The sequence below is a fragment of the Tasmannia lanceolata genome, unplaced genomic scaffold, assembly GCF_043159265.1.
Source record: "Tasmannia lanceolata isolate RefF3 unplaced genomic scaffold, GAP_Taslan_0.1 ptg000015l, whole genome shotgun sequence".
Lineage (NCBI taxonomy): Eukaryota > Viridiplantae > Streptophyta > Magnoliopsida > Canellales > Winteraceae > Tasmannia > Tasmannia lanceolata.
The window spans coordinates 15,922,394-15,940,661 of NW_027518692.1; the positions used below are offsets into that span (position 1 = coordinate 15,922,394).

An 18,268-nucleotide genomic window follows, 5' to 3' on the forward strand; every position below is an offset into this window, starting at 1 on the left:
TGATACTACCGAATCTTTCACTTTTTAAAGCGTAACAAAATGGGGGTGTCTACAAGGGTCCATCGAATCCAGAAGATGGTCCTCAAATTCAAACTCAGGGGTTTTCAGCTACAAAAATGGGGTTACTATACCTAAGGGAGGCCTCTCATGGGCAATATAGGGGAGCTGTGCATGGCATTACAGAAGGGATTATGGGCCCTCAAATTGGGTACAAGAAGAATCCATGGAGAGTTCATCGAATCCAGAAGGTCCTCAAATTCAAACTCAGGGTTTTCAGCTACATAAATGGGGTTACTAGTACCTAAGGGGGCTTCTCATGAAAAATATAGGGGAGTTCTACATGGTATTGAAGAAGGTGTTATGGGTCCTTAAATGGGGTAGAAGAAGTCCCCATAGAGGCCCCATCAACTACCCACCATGGTCCCCAAGTTCACAGAAAAGAGTTTTCAGCTACCTAGGTGGAGTTACTAGTACCTAAAGAGGGTTTTGAAGGGCAATATAGGGGAGCTCTACTTGGGATTGAAGGAGGTGTTATAGGTCCTTAAATGGGGTAGAAGAAGTCCCCATAGAGGGCCCATTAACTGTCCACCATAGTCCCCAAGTTCACAGAAAAGGGTTTTCAGCTACCTAGGTGGGGTTACTAGTACCTAAAGAGGGTTTTGAAGGGCAATATAAGGGAGCTCTACATGGTATTGAATAAGGTGTTATGGGTCCTTAAATGGGGTAGAAGAAGTCCCCATAGAGGCCCCATCAACTACAAACCATGGTCATGAAGTTCACACTCAACGGTTCCCAGCTACCTATATTGGGTTACTGGTAGGTAAAGGGGGACTCTGTAGGGCATTACATGGGTCTCCACATGGTATTGAAGAAGGTGTTATGGGTCCTTAAATGGGGTGGAAGAAGTCCCCATAGAGGGCACATCAACTGCCCACCATGATCCTCAAGTTCACAGAAAAGGGTTTTCAGCTACCTAGGTGGGGTTACTAGTACCTAAAGCGGGTTTTGAAGGGCAATATAGGGGAGCTCTACAAGGTATTGAAGAAGGTATTATTGGCCCTTAAAAGGGATAGAAGAAGTCCCCATAGAGGGCCCATCAACTACAAACCATGGTCATGAAGTTCAGACTCAGGGGTTTCCAACTACCTACATTGGGTTACTAGTAGTAATGGGGGACCTGGATATTTTTCATTGGAGCATTGCCACGAGCCACCTGGATATTTTCTTTGGCTATTTTGACTAAAGCGAACCATAGACTTGGCTTCCTGAATCTCAAATGACTTGAATCACCGTCAGACTTCAAATCGTGATTTTCTCCTACACATTGAATATGCTCTTTTCCTCTTCTTAAATCGCCACATGAGACTTCTAACATGAACATTTACATCTACTTCAGACGAGCATTTGCATTTTTTTACTCTGTAGGTGGAAATGCGGTAAGTGATATGTACATGAAATGAAATCGCACTTCTCCATTCCACAAATTAACGTAAAAAATAAAACCCTAGCATCAACAAATAGCATGCACCTCTATTTTACTCTGTAGGTGGATTTGCAGTAACATACGCATATATGAAATGAAATCCCATGTCTCCATTTCACAAATTAATGTACAAAATAAAACCCTAGAATAAAAAAACAGCATAACATTTCTCCATTTCACAAATTAATGTAAAACATAAAACCCTAGCAGCAACAAACAACATTTACAAGCATTTACAACTATTTTACTCTGTAGGAGGAAATGCAGTAACTGACATGTATATGAAATGAAAAAAATAAAAAACAGATTGAATAAAAAAGGATTTCTCCCCCCTTTTGCATCTCTCTCAACCTGATTTTCCTTTTAAAAAATAAATAAAAAACAGATTGAATAAAGGAAGGGAAGGAAACGACGTACCAGGTAGGGTTTGCTGTTTTGGAGGTTTGATACGTGCTTCACCTTCGTCTTCACCATCGAGATCGCTGTTGCCGGAGGAGAGGAGGAAAAAAAAACAGAGACGAAAGAAGAGAAGAGGGAACAGAGAAGAGGGAAAACTGAAATGTATTTTTTATTGTCAAAGTCAAATCACTCTGTTTCTGCCAAAAGGGCATTTTCGTCATGCAAATTTTTGTAAACCGGGTTTTGACCCCCATCTGTCATTTTTGACAAACCCAGACCCCTCTGATATTGTGTGTATTATTTGTCCCCCATACATCAAATTTCCTACATCAAAATATAACCACTTAGTCTCGAGGGGGAAAGGAAGTCAAACATCTACAGATTGTGCCTAGTCACCACAGTACGAGCAAGAGCATCATCCTCACTATATTTGCCGTCCGATGATATGAGACAGAGCGGGACCCCAATAATTTGTGAATCCCATCACAATCTAAATCCAAGGACTCTCTCTCTCTCTCTCTCTCTCTCTCTCTCTCTCTCACACACACACACACACACACACACACAATTCCACCACCCTTTGTCTTTTCCTAAAAATGACTGCATTTCCACCGCTTCGAAGGCTGTTTCTCCATCTCAATACCTTCTATTTCTTTAATTATTTGACTATTTTTACCTTTTTAGCTCACCATTCTTCAAAAAAATGACAATGAAAAGGCTACCTATTTTTTAAAATATGAGAAATTATATGATGAAGGGCCTTATGAACACGTACTCACCATCCCACTCTTGATATTTGATCCAACACCAGCTCCTAAAAAAGAAAGCTGTTGTTGGATCAAATATCAACAGTGATACCTTTATCGTACCACCTTTACGTGTTCATACGGCCCTCCATCATATAATTTCTCTCAAAATATAACATGCACACAATTCCACCATATTATTACTACCTAATATTTACAATGATTTGGGGAAAGCTTAAGGACCACATTTTCTTATGATTTGGGAGAGCTTATAGGAGAAACAAACAAAACACATTGCCATTAAAAAAACACATAAAACACAATTAGAGAAAATAAGGCATGAAATTAAGGAGATGCCACGATCGCAGATTGCAGAGCGTTAATGGGAATAATCTCACATTGACTGAACCCAGCATTCAACACAAGCTTTCTCCATTCCTTTTCCGTCCTCTCCTTTCCTCCAGTCGATATCATCATTATCACATCGAAGGCATATCGGGTGCGGGTGATCTCATGACCTTCACCAATATCCATTACAATGTCGACTATAATCACTTTGCCTCCCTCTTCTGGTATGGCTTCCTTGCATCTCTTCAGAATCTTCACACAGTCCTCGTCATCCCAATCGTGTAGTATTTTCTGCAACCAACACATATATGGCATTAGCAAAAAAGTTGCTTTCAGAATTGGCGCTTGAAAGAGTTTAGAAATGTTGAAAAGCCCATGGTGTTTGGAAAGAGAATCACACTCTGGTACCATGAAAGAGTTTAGAAATGTAAGAAAAATATAAGAACCTCTTGCAATTTTGGGTGTCTTTGCATTCTATTTATTGAGGCTTTTCTAACTGATTTCCATGAACGTCATGAAAAGCATGTGCAAAATTAATTACCTAAAACTACTTATATTTGAAATTTAAAATACATAACTAAAAATAACTAAAACCTACTACAACAACCAAAAACTACCTATAGTTAAAGGAAAATGATAACGACACCGAGAGTGCGACCGATAGGAGAGCCCAACAATGAGAATGTGCCATGTGTGCAAAAAAAAAATTGACTTTTGCAGATTTTCCCATTCCCAAGGGCTGGGCTTATGTCACTTTTATGTCGTCGCTATAATCTATTTGTTTGGTCCCCTTCTCGGCAGTAGCAGTGCTACTCATATTTAAAATTCAAAATACATTACTAAAAATAACTAAAAATGAACTGCAAACTTCTAACTTCTATGTACTTTATGAGTATCTTTGGTAATAACCAAACAGAAAAGGATAAGGCTTTGCTTGTTTTGGACTTTGAGAATCGAATTTTTGAACAGTTTTGGACTCAAAAATCAAATCAAGATCCGAGACTATGAAGAAAAGTAAAATATGCTTGCCATCATCATAACAACGTCGTTATGAGGTATGAAAGAAAACATGTCGCCGGCCACACGTTCCACATCAGGGTACTCCGGTATCGTCTCGACAACATGAGGAAGATCTAGGACACTGCACTTTATATGTGGTAATGCCTTGGCAATACCCCTCGAGGTCGTGCCCGTTCCTCCTCCTACATCCACCAAAGATTTGATACCTTGGAAAATCTCCTTGCAACCCTCTATCAACGCGGGTGTCACTAATCTGGCATCGCAAGCCATAGCCTCGTTGAAGAGCTTGTTATGTTCGGCGTGCTTAGAGGCATAGCTCCACATATCTTCACCAATCACGGCCTCGAAGGTCGACTTAGATGCCTTTGCTTCTAGCAAAGAGCCGAGGGCGTGCCATTGACCGATGTCCCCTAGTTGTATCATCCTAGCAAATGGGACTAAGCTCTTCTCTTCATCCACAAGGATGAATTTAGACGCAGAAGTGAGCTTATACATATCATTTTCTTCGCGGGCGAGGAGTCCCATGTGTATTAAGTAACGCAAAAGCCGGCGAAGGTTATCGTAGTTACAACACTGGACCGGAAGAGAAGAACCCAGTTGAGAAATCGTCATGGGTTCGCCTTGGCCATGGATTATGTCTGCAACTTTTAGATCAAGTGTCCATTTGAGTACTAGGGAGTCCATTGATGCCACTATGTGGCTCCAAACAAGAGCAAGATCATCCAATTCTTGATTTTTGAGCACTTCTCTTTCATCTCTCCCCATTTTTTTTTTTCTAATTGCTTCTTCTTGGAGGACTGTAAACTTGATCTTTGTTAGATCGAATGAGAGAATTGTTTCTTCACTCCAACTTATATAGGGTTTTTTAAAAGTATTTTCATGGAGGGGTTGTTGGGTTCACATGCATTTTCTGTCTGGAGTTTATGTCGTTTTCTTAATACTGCATCTGATGCCGGCCCAATATTATTTGTGAGCCTGGAGACAAGCACTGTCATTCTAATTAATTGGGGTTTGAGAAGCATATTCTCATCTTACACGTGATGTCTTAGTCTTCATCTGGTCCGGTGTACTCGGTCCAACGCCAATTTTTAAATCAGTAGATTAGGATTACTATTCCATTCACTAGATTAAGTGACAGCGAATGGTTTGGGAATTGGGACTTTTTTTTTTTTGTTATTTCTCGGATTGGATTGGATTGGAATAAAATCATTCCCGAATTTTTGTTCTTTCCACATTACAGAGGGAAATGATATATTGGCCCCTTATTAAATTTTGAGGATGAAATTTTGCTAAGGGGGAGAGAATGAAACGCCCAATAACATTATCCCAACTAAGGGTATTTTTGTCCAAATTTACCTATGGCCACTATTGGAAATTTTGAAATTTAGAGGGCTGGTTTCATCAATTTATATGTACCTAGGATTCCTGTTAATATAAACTAAAACTCAACTTAACTCAACTCAACTAAGCCTTTGTCCCAAACTGTTTACTATAAATATTCATAATTTCCCCTTGTGGTCATATTTCTCCAGAGGAAACCCTAGAGGAAGAGAGAACAGTGGCCGAAAGAGAAGTCTAGCGTTCAAATAGATCTTCAAGGTAAGGAATCAAATCCGATCATTACTATTAGTTTAATCTTAATGATCTCTTATCGAATAGATGACTTATGGCTTGATTCGGAAGAGTGGCCCTATTCTCACCGCTAGTTAACCACCGCCCAGTGAGGTTTTGGTGGCTCTTTTCTGACTCATAGGGATCCTTTCACCGAACGAATTCCAACGAAGTTCGTTTAGGGCCATTCCGTCAAAGGAAGGATATGAATATAGTTAGAAATAAGTAATTTAGGACGTTTTGTGATGTGAAAAAGGAATTTTTCGAGAGAAATCAGGCATCGGCAAAATGCAAATCGTGCCTCCAATTGACCATGAATGAACATGGACGACTGTTGAGAGCACTGGACAGATGACCGTGTCCTTAGATGGATGACTAATACGACCCTAGATCGTATTGTAAAAAAAAGATAAAAATTGAAGAGAAGGGGGAGAGAAATAGCCAATAGAGGGGCTAGGACCTCCTTAATTCATTTATTCTTTCACTACAGCCGAGTCTCTTTCATTAGCAACCAAAAATAAGACAACGATAAAGCTAACCTATCTAGATAAAGATAACCTATCTAATAACCGATAGGATAATGCTTAATACTAATCGGATAATGACAAATAAAAACTAACTACAAGTGGGATGTAGAATCTAAAAAGTAGAGTCGTATCATTCCCCGTCCTTGAAAAACACCCTTGTCCTCAAGAGTAGAAGTTAGAAAAGCTTGACAACCTCCAGATCTTGAGGCCGGATGGCTTGATCGGAATTGTTACTGCTCTCATTGTCTTCTTGTTCGTGCCCGACTATACAGGCAAGATATGCCTTACATTGGTAACCGGGCCTGTAACGTTCGTCGCAATTATAACAAAGCCCTTTTTTTCTTGCTTTCGTCCATCTCAGTTAGAGCAGGCATTCCCTTAACTGGTGGGATCTCCTCTTTTGGTGCAGAATTAGATGGGCTACCAATAAACTTTGGTACACTTGAAGGATTAAAGAGATGTTGTGTAGAGTTGGCTTCTTCATGCAACATGGCTAGTTGGAAGGCTTGTATTATTTGTATTAAAGTAGTCGGCTGTGAAATTCTTACACCCGCACGGATATCCTCTCGAAGACTAGATATAAAACACCTTACTGAAAATGATTCGGGTAAACGCAAGGTGCAATTTGCTATTCGTTCGAACTATGATTGGTAGGCTCGAACCGTCGAAGTTTGCTTGAGTTTCGCAAGTGCTCCATTTGGATCTTCCTGTTCACTAGGCCTGAACCGTATGCATAAAGCACGAGTAAACTGCTGCCATGTCATCTCGTTAATAGTGCGTCGCATCCACTGATACCAAGGGATGACATCACTAGTAAGATAGATGGTGGCTAGATCTACCATATAATCATCTGGAGTATTGTTAAAATCTTTGAATTTTTGGCATTGAAAACCCATCCAGATGGATCTGTTTCACCGAATTGTGGAAAATCGAGTTTAACAGACCGTTGATATGTAGGCCATCGAAGTGGTTCATCAATTTCATCGGCGTTTTGGTGAACTCCACATTGCGGGTTGTTATCATGATTGGATGCTTCCATGGAAGCCGGTTGTGATTGATTCTTTAAAGAAGCAATTTCTTCATGGACGAATGTTGCCAATTAATCAAATCGCTTGAGAATCTCACCAAATTGCTCTCGTAGTTGGACGATGTCCTGTGCCAATTCTGCGTTGGTGGGCATTGTGTCGGCTCTGATACCAAATAAAACGACCCTAGATCGTATTGTAGAAGAAAGATAAAAATTGAAGAAGAGAAGGGGAAGAGAAATAGCCAATAGAGGGGCTAGGACCTCCTTAATTCATTCATTCATTTACTGACTTCTCTTTACACCCGTTTCTCTTTTATTAGCAACCAAAGATAAGATAACAATAAAGCTAACCTATCTAGATAAAGATAGCCTATCTAACAACCAATAGGATAATGCCTAATACTAATTAGATAATGGCAAATAAAAACTAACTACAAGTGGCATGTGGAATCTAAAAAGTAGAGTCGTATCATTGACCCTCCAGGGCACGGTTGGACCGTCCGGGGAGGCTTCTCCGGGGTGGGATTTTGAGTTCTGAGGGAGACCTTTAGGGTTTATTTTAGTCCCTAATTACCCTATAATGAATTAACCCTAACCTAAGACAATCTTGATCTTTAGGAGACGATAAAGGAAGGGGGGTGATTAGAGGCTTGGTTTGTGGAAGAAATCCTAGTTGCTCTGGAACATTTAGGAGATTCTCTGGAAGAAATACGGGTTCTGCTTTTGGGGGTATATACTATTCGGTGGTGGTCCCGTTTATGGGGGAAATCAATACGTTCTAATACGCAAGTAACTTGTCTTCCTATATCAGTGTTTTAAAATGTTCATACACATTCATAATAATTATGGGGAAGTGATATTTACGCCCCTTTTGATCACCAGGCACACCCTGTGTCAGTGTATCAATGACAAAAGGAGGCCTGATGTACTTGACGTCAGAAAAATTCAAGGGCTTGGATTGCAACGTTGACTGTCATTGGGTGTCCCTGGTGATCAAAAGGGGCGTAAATATCATTTCCCATAATTATGTTTTGATGATCATGTTTATGGATTTATCCCTAATTGGAGGGTTGTAAAAATGTTTCAAAACCCATATGATTATCTTCAGGCATGTTTTTACATTTCTAATTCTTGAAAAATCTGTTAGTGATTTTGCATTTTCAAAATCATGTATATTACATGTTTTAGTGTTTTGGAAAATGTTTTATCAAAAGCGTTTGGGAAAAAGAAAATGTTTTCTTAGAAATATTTGCTTTTACAAAAGGATGTAGAAGTGTAGTTGAAAAAGATAGTTCCACATCGGATGAGAGAAAAGAAAGAGAAGGGCTTATAAAACACTACCTTTTCTAACTCTTGTTGATTGCACATTGGGTTGAACCCATGGTTGGACCTGCGGGACGGTGCAACGCACCGTTCGCACACGCGCATGCGTACGCGCGCACGCGGCGTGGGCAATGGGCTATAGGGCGCATAGTGGCGCTTTTTTAGGCGCACTTTGCACGTACGCAACGTCGCGAGGAGCGATTGGAGCCTTTAATTTTTCCAGATTTGATCTGCACCGTTGGATCAAGATGAAGGTGGACCGGTCGGATGGGTGGGTCAAATGATTCGCAGGCCCATCAAGCCGAATGGTTCAGTTGGGTTGGGCTTCGGTTCGGGCCTAACGGTCGGCCCAACGGGCCCATGACTCCAACGGTCAAAGGGTGTGATCAAATGGGTTGTGTCCCTTCCCCCAACGGTCATGTGCCAAGGGGGTGCGATCCACACCATAGATGGTTGATCTAACGATGACTGGGTTGGAGAGAGGTTTTACTCAAGCCAACAGTCACATCTAGGATCGATCAGGACCGTTCAATATCAATGGGTGCGATCTAACGGTCAGATTTCAAACATTCTGGAAAGGTGCCCTGTAGAGGTGTTTTTCACACTGAAAAGACACCAGATGGTCTATAAAAATGTGCAAACTTCAGTCATTTCATATAGAAATCGAATTGGCAATTCTGACTAACTTCACACTCTCTTCTACACTCCCACAAAAATCCCCAAGTATTTCTACATACTGTTTTTTTCTTTTGTTTACTGTTCTAGATACTGTTTTTCTGCAGAAACAGAATCTAGAGATTTCTCTAAGGCTTGAAATTTCGGAAGGGCATTTCGGGTTTGATTCCGCTAGTGCTACGCGTCATCAAACATTAGTAGGGCTTCCCTACTAGGCTTCATTGTATCTTGGAGGCAATTCGCGGATCCCCTTTGCACACTACTAGTGGGGGCGAATCTTGTCTTAAGGAAAGTGATATCACGCCTTGAAGCAACAAGTTTCTGTTTTCTATCATCAACAGTACCCTCTACAAATTTTCCAACAATCTTAAGACAAGATTTTCTACTGTTGTTTCAATGGCACTTTATTCAGTTCGTCAAATGACTCAAGACTTTGTCAAACTCGAACGTTTCGACAAAGGAAATTTCAAGCGCTGGCAGAAGAAGTTGCACTTCATTTTGATATCACTCAAAGTGGTCCATGTTCTCACCACTCTAAAGCCGTCAGCAAATGAAAATGAAACTTTGGCGGAGGCTCGTGCAAGGATGAAGTAGGAACAGGATGACTACATTTGCAAAGGGCACATCCTAAATGCTATGTCAGATACACTATTTGACATATATCAAGGCATGAGATCAGCAAGTGAAATCTGGAATGCACTTGAAACCAAATACTTGGCGGAAGACGCCAGTAGCAAGAAATTCACTGTGAGTCAATTTTTAAATTTTAAAATGGTAGATGATAAGTCTGTTATTGATCAATTACATGAAATACAACATGTAATTAATCAAATTCATTTGCAAGGCATCCTTCTTGATGATTCCTTCATTGTCCCGTCAATTATTGACAAACTTCCACCAAATTGGAAAGACTTTAGAAAAAGTCTAAAACACAAGAAAGAGGAAATGTCTATTGAAGACTTGGCTCAATGCCTCAGGATTGAGGAAGAGTCAAGAATCAGAGACAAGAAAGAAAATGAAACTGTATCCTCTAAGATCCATTTGGTGGAAAATGTCAAGAATTCGAACCAACAAAGAAAAGGCAATTGGAAGAGAAACAAACACCCTGAAAAGAATACTAATAAGAATAAGAAAAGAAAGGGTGCTTGTTTCAACTGTGGCAAACCAGGCCATTACAAGAGTGAGTGCCGACTTCTTAAGGATAAGAAGTCGGGTGCACCAACAGACAAAGAAAAGTTTGTCGCCATGATTTCAGAGGCAAATATGCTTGAAGATGGCAATGATTGGTGGATTGACTCTGGTGCAACGATGCATGTCTGTAAAGACAGGAACCTGTTTTCAACTTATGAAACAGTTGAAGATGGAAGCGTGTTATACATAGGAAATTCGTCGACAGCAGAAGTCAAAGGGAAGGGCAAGGTGGAACTTGAGTTCACATCCGGCAAGCGACTCACTCTAACCGGTGTCTACCATGTACCAGAAGTTAGAAAGAACTTAGTGTCTGGAAGCATTCTCAACAAGAATGGCTTCAAACTTGTATTTGAATTTGACAAGTTCATTCTTTCTAAGGGGGGTACTTTTGTTGGGAAGGGATATATGTATGAAGGGATGTTCAAACTTAATATCAATAAAGTGAATGTCTTTGCTTATGTTTTGGATTCTTCTTTATCTTTATGGCATAATCGTTTAGGATATGTAAATACTAGGAAAATGAATGATATGGTTAAGTTAACCTTAATTCCTAAATATGAAAATGACTTAGTAGATAGATGTAAAACATGCATGCAAACCAAGATAATCACTAAGCCATTTCCTAAAGTAGATAGAACTTCTAACTTGTTAGATTTAATTCATAGTGATGTATGTGACATACACAGTGTTCCCACAAAGGGAGGTAAAAAGTACTTTGTTACATTTATTGATGATTATTCTAAGTACTGTTATGTTTATCTACTTAGTCATAAAGATGAGGTTTTAGAAAAATTTAAGATTTATAAAACTGAAGTAGTATAACAAGCATTAAATGTCTCAGATCAGATAGAGGTGGTGAATATCACTTTCCTCATTTCTGTGAATCAGTAGGCATAGTCCATGAAACTTCTGCCCCTTATACACCACAACAAAATGGTGTAGCAGAAAGGAAGAATATGACACTTACTGAAATGATTAATACTATGCTTGTTAATTCTGGTTTAAATAAAAGTTTTTGGGGTGAAGCTTTACTTACAGCTTGTCACATTTTGAATAGGGTACCAAGTAAGAAATCTGATATAACCCCTTATGAATTGTGGAAGAAAAGGAAACCAAACTTAAGTTACCTTAAAGTTTGGGGTTGTAGATCTATAGTTAAAGTCCCTAAACCTAAGTTAAGGAAATTAGGTGAAAAGGGTATTGAGTGTATCTTTTTGGGATATGCTAGTCACAGTAAGGCCTATAGGTTCTTAGTTATAGAACCTAATGATTTTATCGATGTCAATACCATAATTGAATCTAGAGATGCCTTTTTCTATGAAAATAGGTTCACTTCAATTCCTAAAGAAATTGAACCTACAACTTCTGTAGATCATCCTTTAGAATCTCAAACAGAAGTTGGTGAACCTAGTGTACAACCTAGTAAAATAAGAAGAAGCTCAAGAGATAGAAGGGATAGGAGTTTTGGCCCTGACTTTGTAACCTACCTGGTAGAAGGGACAAGGGAAAAACTCCAAGGTTCTGTCTTGTTAAACTTAAGCATAGAAAGTGACCCTCAAACCTATGGAGAAGCCATAAAGTCACAAGATGCTGCCTTTTGGAAAGAAGCAATTAATGACGAAATGGATTCTATCATGGGTAATAAAACTTGGATTTTGGTTGATCTACCACCTGGGTCTAAACCTATAGGATGTAAATGGATCTTCAAGAAGAAGATCAAAGTAGATGGGACCATAGAAAAGTTTAAGGCAAGGTTAGTTGCCAAAGGGTTTACTCAAAAACCCGGTATTGATTACTTTGATACATATGCACCTGTTGCTAGGATTTCTACCATTAGAGTGTTGATTGCCCTTGCTTCCATATACAAACTTCACATTCACCAGATGGATGTTAAAACCGCATTCTTAAATGGTGAACTTGATGAAGAAGTGTATATGGAACAACCTGAGGGATTTATTCTGCCAGGCCAAGAGCATAAAGTATGTAAGCTTATCAAATCTTTGTATGGGCTTAAGCAAGCCCCTAAACAATGGCATGAAAGATTTGATAAAGTCTTAGTGTCAAATGGTTATAAAATACATGAGTCAGATAAATGTATATACAGTAAATTTAAGGGTGGCAAAGGTGTTGTTATTTGTTTATATGTTGATGACATGTTAATTTTTAGTACCGATATTGAAAGCATTCAAAGTACTAAATCATATCTTTCTCAAAACTTTGATATGAAAGATATGGGTGAAGCTGATGTGATTTTGGGTATTAGAATCATAAGACAGGATAATGGTCTTATTCTAACACAATCACATTATATTGAGAAAGTTCTCAAAAAGTTTAACCATTTTGAATGTTCACCCATTTCAACACCTTTTGACCCAAATATAAAGTTGTATCTTAATACTGACAGGACTATCTCTCAACTAGGGTATGCTAGTGTAATTGGTAGTCTTATGTATGCTATGACTTGTACTAGGCCAGACATAGCATATGCTGTAGGTAAACTTAGTAGGTTTACCAGTAATCCTAGTTTTTCTCATTGGAATGCAGTCTATAGAGTTTTAAAATATTTAAAGAAAACTATAGACTATGGTTTATGTTATAGTGGGTATCCAACTGTAATAGAAGGATACTCTGATGCTAGTTGGATAACTGAGCGTATAGACCATTTATCAACCAGTGGGTGGATTTTCACCCTTGGTGGGGGAGCAGTCTCCTGGGCCTCTAAGAAACAGACATGCATAACAACTTCAACTATGGAAGCAGAGTTTATAGCTCTGGCAGCATGCTGTAAAGAGGCGGAATGGCTTCGGAATTTGTTATTGGAAATTCCGTTATGGTCTAAACCAATGCCATCGATTTATGTCCATTGTGATAGTCAGGCCACACTATCAAGGGCACATAATCATGTTTATAATGGTAAGTCCAGACATATAGGACTTAGACATAGTACTATAAGAGAGTTACTTACTAATGGAGTAGTAACTATTGATTTTGTGAGATCGAGCCAAAACTTGGCCGATCCATTCACTAAAGCTCTTGCAAGAGATCTGGTGTGTAAAACATCATTAGGGATGGGGTTAAAGCCATTAACCAATAGTCACCAATGATGGAACATCAACTCAACACTTGAATAAACATCAAGTCTTGAGTTCAATGAGTCCAAGTACATCATATGGAGTGATTGCAAGCACTATAATCTGTATTATTTGCCATCCCAAGGTAAAGTGCTTGGTACCTGTAATGTTTAAAAGGAGAAGGCTGAGTATTTAAACTCTTAATAGGCTTATAACATAATGTTGGAGTGTCTTAGTTACAGGGGCACTCTTGATAAGCCTACCTATGTGAGTGTGGGAGTGGTGCCGCTTCCTATGAGACCTGGCTAGTCTCTAGAGCGCTCATGAAACCAAGATATAGACACAAGGCCAGTTCATGTGTCGGTTTTAGAAATTGCCCAAAGAGGTGAAATCTTGTGTGTGAAACGTATCTGGTTAATCATATAGAATAGTTAGTTCAAAGATACGTCTACTATGCAATTCTGGTTAACTTTGATATGTCCTCACTAAGTGAAGGTTCAAATCGAGAGATACCTTCATCTATGCATAAGATTTTCAAGCTTGATGAGAAAATTTTCTTTGATTTTGAAAATGGTGGGGGATTGTTAGTGATTTTGCATTTTCAAAATCATGTATATTACATGTTTTAGTGTTTTGGAAAATGTTTTATCAAAAGCGTTTGGGAAAAAGAAAATGTTTTCTTGGAAATATTTGCTTTTACAAAAGGATGTAGAAGTGTAGTTGAAAAAGATAGTTCCACATCGGATGAGAGAAAAGAAAGAGAAGGGCTTATAAAGCACTACCTTTTCTAACTCTTGTTGATTGCACATTGGGTTGAACCGATGGTTGGACCCGCGGGACGGTGCAACGCACCGTTCGCGCACGCGGCGTGGGCAATGGGCTATAGGGCGCATAGTGGCGCTTTATTGGCGCTTTTTTAGGCGCACTTTGCACGTACGCAACGTCGCGAGGAGCGATTGGAGCCTTTAATTTTTCCAGATTTGATCTGCACCGTTGGATCAAGATGAAGGTGGACCGGTCGGATGGGTGGGTCAAATGGTTCGCAGGCCCATCAAGCCGAATGGTTCAGTTGGGTTAGGCTTCGGTTCGGGCCTAACGGTCGGCCCAACGGGCCCATGACTCCAACGGTCAAAGGGTGTGATCAAATGGGTTGTGTCCCTTCCCCCAACGGTCATGTGCCAAGGGGGTGCGATCCACACCATAGATGGTTGATTTAACGATGACTGGGTTGGAGAGAGGTTTTACTCAAGCCAACAGTCACATCTAGGATCGATCAGGACCGTTCAATATCAATGGGTGCGATCTAACGGTCAGATTTCAAACATTCTGGAAAGGTGCCCTGTAGAGGTGTTTTTCACACTGAAAAGACACCAGATGGTCTATAAAAATGTGCAAACTTCAGTCATTTCATATAGAAATCGAATTGGCAATTCTGACTAACTTTACACTCTCTTCTACACTCCTACAAAAATCCCCAAGTATTTCTACATACTGTTTTTTTCTTTTGTTTACTGTTCTAGATACTGTTTTTCTGCAGAAACAGAATCTAGAGATTTCTCTAAGGCTTGAAATTTCGGAAGGGCATTTCGGGTTTGATTCCGCTAGTGCTACGCGTCATCAAACATTAGTAGGGCTTCCCTACTAGGCTTCATTGTATCTTGGAGGCAATTCGCGGATCCCCTTTGCACACTACTAGTGGGGGCGAATCTTGTCTTAAGGAAAGTGATATCACGCCTTGAAGCAACAAGTTTCTGTTTTCTATCATCAACAGTACCCTCTACAAATTTTCCAACAAAATCATGGATCAAGCATTGACACGTTGTTATGCATGGTTGTTAATGTTAACTTACCAACTTCTCCAATAGCTCAAGCTTTTGGAGAAAGGCATACTTTAACACTCCCCCTCACGTGTGGCCCCACTTTCTAGGGTTGGCCTACACGTGGCACATGTGGCCCCACTTTTGGGTTTAGCCATTGCATGTGGATTTTGCTATCAAGGAGGTTTGAACCATACTTTGATACCATGTTAATTTACCAACTTCTCCAATAGCTCAAGCTTTTGGAGAAAGGCATACTTCTCCAAGTTTCCATGGAATAGTTTAGGTCCGTTTGGATCGTGCTTATGTGAATTGCTCACGAATGCCCTTAGTCTAACTATGCTATGGTATCCCTTTTACCTTTTCCAATAGGGAATGTGAAATTGGTATGTGGTCACATGATAAATTGGTCCACTACCTCATCCAATAGGTGATGTGAAACTGGAAATCACCTCGTTCAATAGGTGATGTGAAACTGGATAACTTCGCCAGTGGGAGATGCGAAACTGGCCATGACCTGTTGGACTGATCGCCTACCTCTTCCTATAGTTGATGTTAAACTGGAAATAAATCACCCTACACCGGGGATGTGACGATGACCGAGTTTTGACTGATGGGCATAAATGGTTGTTTACATGTTGAATCATGGGATTCTGATAATGTTATTGCTGAAACACTCTTCATGATGCATGTTTATAAACATGACCTTTGCTTTCAAAATGCTTCTATTCATGTTGTGCAGTATGCTTGATTCATCTAATGTGGAAATCCTGTCTACTAACGCTCACTCTATTATTATCTTATGTATTTCAGATCCCGAGGAATAGGTATGGACTGCATCAGGGGATCCAAGGGCGAGTGAAGAGTTGGCCGATAGGACTTTGGTTGAGTTGTCATTTTCTTTTGTGGACATGGATAAAGAAAATTTGTGGTTTTAAATTATTTATTGTGAGCATGGTTAGTGGTAATTTTTTACTATCCATTTTTTTGGTACACGGTGCTGTCACGCGTCGGGCTGTGACACTTAGTCTCAGGTTGTGACAGTTTAGTGGTATCAAAGAAAATGCTGTCACGCGTCGGGCTGTGACACTTAGTTTCAGGTCGTGACAGTTTAGTGGTATCAAAGAAAACGCTGTCACGCGTCAGGCTGTGACACTTAGTTTCAGGTCGTGACAGTTTAGTGGTATCAAAGAAAACGGGTGGAACAAGTCAAATTTACCTTAACACCATTCTTCATTGTTTCCTCTCCACATGGAAAAAGCTCCTAGTGCAGCCAAAATAGGTTAAAGAATGTACTACCTCATTTTAATAGAACGCGGCACCTACTACAGAATAGTAGTCCCAAATTTGATTGATCCGAACCGTCTTTCCGCAGCCCTTGCTTTGGATTATCTTAAGCCCAAAAGTTATGCGGCGTAATCATAACATTCAATAATGGAAAATGTTATGGAGACCGAAAATAATATGTACTATAAGTTCATCAACAGTACATATTATTGGATGTTAGGATTGGATTATTGGCCTCACTATTGGGTGGCTATTAAGTGGACAGTTTGGATCATTAAGGCCGTGTTTAGTGACCATGATTTTTTTTTCCCATGGAATATTCACAAGGGTGAGGAAGGACGGCAGAGAGAGAGAGAGAGAGACCTGCGAGGAAGTGAAATGAGGGCAAGCAAAGGCCAAAAACAAAGGAAATTTTTTTTTACTCTACTCAAAATACGATTCAGTTTCTTTTCCCCCAAATTTTGACCCATTCAAGCCCTCGCATGTCTCTCCTTCACCCAAACTCGTGACCCCCTCCTAATACTTGATAAACTAATTAACATTTCATAGAAAAAAATTTCATGGTTGCTAAACATGGCTCAATGTACAAGTGGGGCTTACGTGTTCCATATAAATTGTTGATTTGATGGGCCATCACAATTTAATTTGATTTGTTCGAAGCCTCGTCCTGAATGATCTCATCCACCCGATCAGGGATGGGAAGGGGTGCAACTTGGGTCGGGTTCAACCCGAACCCGACAAGTTGAACCCGATTTTGGGTTGGGTTGGGTTGGGTTGGGTTTTTTTTTAAATTGGGTTGGGCTGGGTTGGGAAAAATCAACCCGAATTGGAAATCGGGTTGGGTCGGGTTGGGGTGTCGAGCAACCCGACCCGACCTGAAACCCGATTTCCAATTCCGATATGTGCTTAAAACCCGATTTAACTAAACACATTTCCCATTGAATCTAGAAATGTGCTTAAATTTCAACATAAATTTATCCTCTAGTTTAGATAGAAAGAGTTTTTATATGGTGGATGCCTGGGTAGGAATGTGAGCAAAAAAAAAATAGTGGGGCCCACAAAAAACATGTGCATGAATTGGAAATCGGGTTGGGTCGGGTTGACCCAATTGCAAATCGGGTTGGGTCGGGTTGGGTCCAGCCGGGTTAGAAATTGGGTTGGGTGGGGGTCAGGTTGGGAAAATGGGTTCCTCGGGTTGGGTCGGGTTGGCCTCAACCCGACCCAACCCGACCAGAGTTGCACCCCTAGGGATGGGACAAAAATCTCAAACAATACCTTTAGATCAATGGTATATTATCATCGGATCACCGTAATCCTATGGCAAATGATTAAACTCCCAAATAGCCAACTAGATCAATGAACCTAATCACTTGCAGGGTCAATACACGTGGGTTGGGGATCATACTAATCAAAATTAATGAGACAATTCTTTTCCAAGAAATTGTTTTCTGTATTTTATTCGTCCGGATATTTCTTTTATTTCTTGGCATGCATAGCATGCATAACTCCGTTTGGTTGCCGGATTTTTTTTGGTTCTTGGGATTTTTGTGGAACAAAAAACTTCCTAGGAGATAGGTGGGAAAAAAAAACTCCCTGAAAGTATCCTGGTAAAATAAAAATCCCATGTTTGGTTGACCGGACTATGGTGGGAAAAAAAGTATTTGGTTATATGGGAAAAAAATTATGTAAAATAATATTTTCCTTTGGCTCCGTTTCTTTAGATGTAAAATGGGCGTAAAAACA

General features: G+C 39.9%; 1 pseudogene; it reads right to left on the reverse strand.

Annotated features, from left to right (window-relative positions):
- Window positions 1-2,861: 2,861 nt before the first annotated feature.
- LOC143891779 ((RS)-norcoclaurine 6-O-methyltransferase pseudogene) lies at window positions 2,862-4,805 on the reverse strand (annotated as a pseudogene).
- Window positions 4,806-18,268: the final 13,463 nt, after the last annotated feature.